Source organism: Sapajus apella, unplaced genomic scaffold (genome assembly GCF_009761245.1).
Source record: "Sapajus apella isolate SASKATOON/1434 unplaced genomic scaffold, GSC_monkey_1.0 scaffold58, whole genome shotgun sequence".
NCBI lineage: Eukaryota > Metazoa > Chordata > Mammalia > Primates > Cebidae > Sapajus > Sapajus apella.
The window spans coordinates 1061648-1066580 of NW_022436998.1; the positions used below are offsets into that span (position 1 = coordinate 1061648).

Here is a 4933-nt window from a genome sequence, read left to right on the forward strand (position 1 = left end):
GCACACTTTTTCTTTAAACATAAGACATTTTGTATTTTTTTTTTATTTTATACTTCTCACATTTCAATTTTTGCCAGTTTGATCCTGTTGCCCTTTGCTCCTAATGACTCTTGCTCATGGTGGTTTCTTTCCTTGTGTGCTTTAACTATAAGCTCTATTTTTTTTTTTAACTGAAAGAATTCCTTGAGGCCTCAATTTAAAGAACAATTCTCAAGAAAGGATTACATTTGCCTCTGTCAGGTGCCTGAAGACACTAACTACTTGAGACCATTTTAAACTAAGTTATCAGCCTGAGAATTTTCCAGACCACGTGGATTGTTGTACTGAGGGACAGCTGTGCTTGCATATTACCAGGAAGCTTTATATCCCTGCCTCTTACATCCCTTGCATCCAAAAACAAAGCCAAGTAAGGGAGTTGTGGGACTGGTTTACCCTTTAAATTATCTTGTCATCCTTGAGGGGGCCAAATTAAGTAGGAGGGGTTTCAGATCTGACTTCCCAGCTGTAAATGCCTTAGGCTTTGTTGCCTATCCGAATATGTGGCCCACTAAAAAAGTAATTCTAGGCTACCCACAAATCCCACATGAAAGCAGAATAAGGACAGGGGCAGTGGCTTACCCCAGTAACCCCAGCATATTGGGAGTCCAAGGCAGGCAGATTACTTGAGGCCAGGAATTTAAGACCAGCCTAGGCAACATGGCAAAACCCCTCTACTAAAAGTACAAAAGAAATTAGCCAGGCATAGTGGTGAATGCCTGTAATCCCAGCTATGTGGGAGGCTAAGGCACAAGAATTGCTTGAACGTGGGAGGCGGAGGTTGCAGTGAGATGAGATCACACCACTGAACTCTAGCCTGGATGACAGAGCAAGACTGTTTCAGAGACGAAAAAACAAAACAAAACAAAACCCCACAAAAAAAAAGCAGAATAACAAAAAGATGAGTAGCAAGAATGTTTATGAAATGGCTCCTACATAATGTCCCAGCCCTGGGACAGACTACATCATCTTCACTGGCCCCTCTTTTCAGTATCAGAATCTCTAGTTTAGGGCAAGGATGAGATAACACAAGGACACAATGAACCAGATCCAAGTTGAGGTCGTATGGCACCGGCAAAGGCTGAACTATTCTTTTTGTCTAGCCTTAAGGGCAGACCAAGAGTTCTCTAGTCTTCTCTGAAGCAATGAAATTCAAGGGCAGCTGTGATCCTTGCCCTTGAATGAAAATGAGCCAAGGCCAAATCTGTCCTCACAGATCCATGTCTCCCTAGGGCAGTGACAGAGAAGCAGATAGTTCCTTATTACTCTATGGACGAACGGAGATGTCTCCTCTCCTTGCCTGCATTTCGTCACCTTTTCGACTCAAAAAGCTCTCCAGTTTCTTGCTGCGTTTCAGCTCCTTGAACTTCACAGCTAGTGCCAACTGGAGCTGCTCAGATTTCTTCAGGAAGTATGGCCGATGGCCCTGTTGGGCCTGAGCCTGATGTTTCTGCTTCAGAGCCAGGTGCAGCTCCTGCTGTTACTTTCATTCCTGCTGTGCCATTCCTTGCTTCTCCATTTGGTAAAGCAGTTGCTGCAGTTTCTCATGCTTCTCTCCTAAATGGTGCTTCTTCAACTGTTGTTTCACAAGCACTTTCTCTTCTGCTTGGATGTCATTCAAGAATTGATACGTTTTGTCAAAACCTCAGGATTATATTCCCCTGACAGACTATCAAAGCAAGGGGTCCAGGCTACATTTATACTGATGGGAACAACCTAATGTAAATATGGTACTCAGATCTTGGCTGACATTTCCAGAGGCCTGTGCTTATCTGCAACACATGCATTTTGGATAAGTGGTCTAGAACCTTGTTTCTTAGGGCTGTTTTCAGCTGCCAATTGTTTGTAAGCCTTAGTCCCCACTTGGCTCTGCAATTCCAACAGTTTCTCAAATGACATGTTAAATGTGCCCCTCAGCAGATCTGGGGCTGTAGTCCCAGGCTTCACGTCCCAGCAGTCCTCGCAGAGGTCACAAGCCAGGCGAGGACGTCGGGTCCTGCTCCTGCCCTGCATTTACTTTACTAAGTCTTGAACCCCTCTAAGTCATCTATGAGGGTTGAAATATGTTTCTTCCAACTCATGTTAATATTCACAGTTTGAACCTTCCCATGAATTACAAATGTTCTTAATCTTTTCAAAAGGTTTTTAATTTACTTTACCCACATTAATCAGAGGAATTACTATCTCTTGCAGGTATGGCCTTCTGAAATGTACTTATCAAATATAAGACTTACAAGTTGAAATTACTACTTGATTCATGACTGCAGAATAAATATTGTGTTGTCTGCAATGAAAAGAACATCTCCTTGTACATCTCCATCAGAGCTCATGGGTGCCATGATTAGGTGTATCATCAAGGAGCAGTAATGTTTTCAAAAGAATCTTTTTCTGAGTGGTAGATCTCAAAAGTGGTCTTAATATATTCAGTAAATTATGATGCAAACTGATGGGCCATCATCCAGACTTTGTTGCTCTTTTCTTATGAAAAAATGTTTTAAGTATTCCCTCAAATATGTTTTCCATGTTGTTTGCTTTATCTTCTCTCTCAGGAATGCCTGTAATTACAGGTTTTGTTCCTAGACATAATCACATATTTCTCAAAGGCTTTGTTCATTTTTTTAAATTACTTTTCCTTATTTCTATCTGACCGGGTTAGTTCAAATGACTGGTCTTCAGACTCTGAAATTCTTTCTTCTGCTTGATTTAGCCTATTGATAATTCTGTTCATTGTATTCTGAAATTCTTTACGTTAATTTTTCAATTCCAGAATTCTGATTGATTCTTTAAAGATGTTTATATTTTTCTTCATTTCGCAGATTGCTTTAGTAGTTTATTTGTGTTGATTTTCAACCTTGTCTTGGATCTCATTGATCATCCTTGCAATCTATATTTTGAATTCTTTATATGTCACTTCTGAGTTCCCATTTTTGTTAGGGTTTATTTCTGGGAAGCTAGCACAATCTTTTGATGATTTGCAACATTCAGATATCTCATGGTACCAGAATTCTCATGATGTTTTCTTCTCACTTGGTGAAGGTGCCACTTTTAATTTCTGAAATTATTTTTCTGTGGATAAAATTTTTCCCTATTTTTTTTTTCTTTTCCTTTATCCTTCTCTTCCTTCCTATGGGGTGTAACTGCAAAGTAAAGTCCTTTGGCTTTTTTTCTACAGCCCTATGCCCTCTGTCAACAGATTTTATATTAAACTGTCTGATTCAACTTACAAGCAAGTTGATGGCACTTACAGGTAAGAACCAACTGTGGCACCAGCAAATGGGTATGTAGTGGATCTTTGTTTACTATGAGACGTTCTCTGTTGTTTCAGATGATAGGCTGGACATTGGAGTACCCAGTTCCCTAAGCTTCCTGTTTTGAGGAAATCCAGGGCCACAGCTTGGCAAAGCTGGCTTGCCCACGAATACCTCAGTGATGAGCACAGGAACCAGGTTTGATGAGAATGACTGAGAGGATCTTGTGGTAAGATTCACGGATGTCTCTGTGAAGGGTGAGTGGGCTGCACCAGCACCATTTCCTAGATAGGCAGAAACAAGTTTCCCTCTCACACACACCAAAAAAATGAAATAATATCAAGCATCTTCTCTGACTACAATGGAATAAAACTAGAAATCGGCCAGCTGCAGTGGCTCATGCCTGTAATCCCAGCACTGTAGGAGGCTGAGGCAGATGGATCACCTGAGGTCAGGAGTTCGAGACCAACCTTACCAACATGGAGAAGCCCCATCTCTACTAAAAATACAAAAAGTAGATGGGTCTGGTGGTGCATGCCTACAACCCCAGCTACTCGGGAGGCTGAGGCAAGAGAATCACTTGAACCAGGGAGGCAGAGGTTGTGGTGAGCCAAGATCACACCATTGCACTCCAGCCTGGACAACAAGAGTGAAACTCCATCTCAAAAAAAAACTAGAAATCAATAACAAAAAATTTTGGAAACTATACAGATACATAGAAATTAAACAATACACTCCTGAATTACCAGTGGATTAATGAAGAAATTAAGAAAGAAAATGAAAAAATTCTTGAAAAAAATGATAATAGAAACACAACATACGGAAAACCTATGGAAAGCAGCAAAAGTAGTACAAACAGGGAGTTTGCAGCTATAACTGCTTGCATCACAAAACGGGAAAAACTTCAAATAATCTGATGATGCATCTTTAAAAAGAAGCAAAGCAAGAGCAAACCAAACCCAACATTAGTAGAAAAAAAGAAATCATAAAGATCAGAGCAGAAATAAATAAAACTGAAATTTAAAAACAATACAAAAGATCAATGAAACAAAAAAAATTGTTTTTTGAAAAGTTAAACAAAATTGACAAACCTTTGCCAGATTAAGAAAAAAGGAGAGAAAATACAAATAAACAAAATCAGAGATGAAAAAGATATTACAACTGATACTCCAGAAATTTAAAGGATCATTAGTGGCTACTATGAGCAACTACATGCCAATAAATTGGAAAATCTAGAATAAACTGACAACTTATTAGACACATACAACCTACCAAGATTGAACCAGGAAGAAATCCAAAACTTGAACAGACTAATAACAAGTAACATGATCAAAGCCTTAAGAAAAATTCTCCCAGTAAGGAAAAACCAGGACCTAATAGCTTTAGTGCTGAATTCTACAAAAGATTTAAAGAAAGATAATACCAATTATACTCAAACTATTCTGAAAACTAGAGGAGGATGAAATACTTCCAAACTCATTCTACAAGGCCAGTATTACCCTGACACCAAAACCAGACAAAAAAAAAAAAAGAAAGAAAGAAAAGAAAGAAAGAAAGAAAGAAAGAAAGAAAGAAAGAAAAAGGAAGAAAGAAAGAAAGAAAGAAAGAAAACTGCAAGCTAATATCTCTGATAAAGATTGATGCAAATA

The 4933-nt window shown here is 39.0% G+C and overlaps 1 pseudogene; it reads right to left on the reverse strand.

Annotated features, from left to right (window-relative positions):
- Window positions 1-918: 918 nt before the first annotated feature.
- LOC116528430 lies at window positions 919-2584 on the reverse strand (annotated as a pseudogene).
- Between the last annotated feature and the right edge of the window lie 2349 nt (window positions 2585-4933).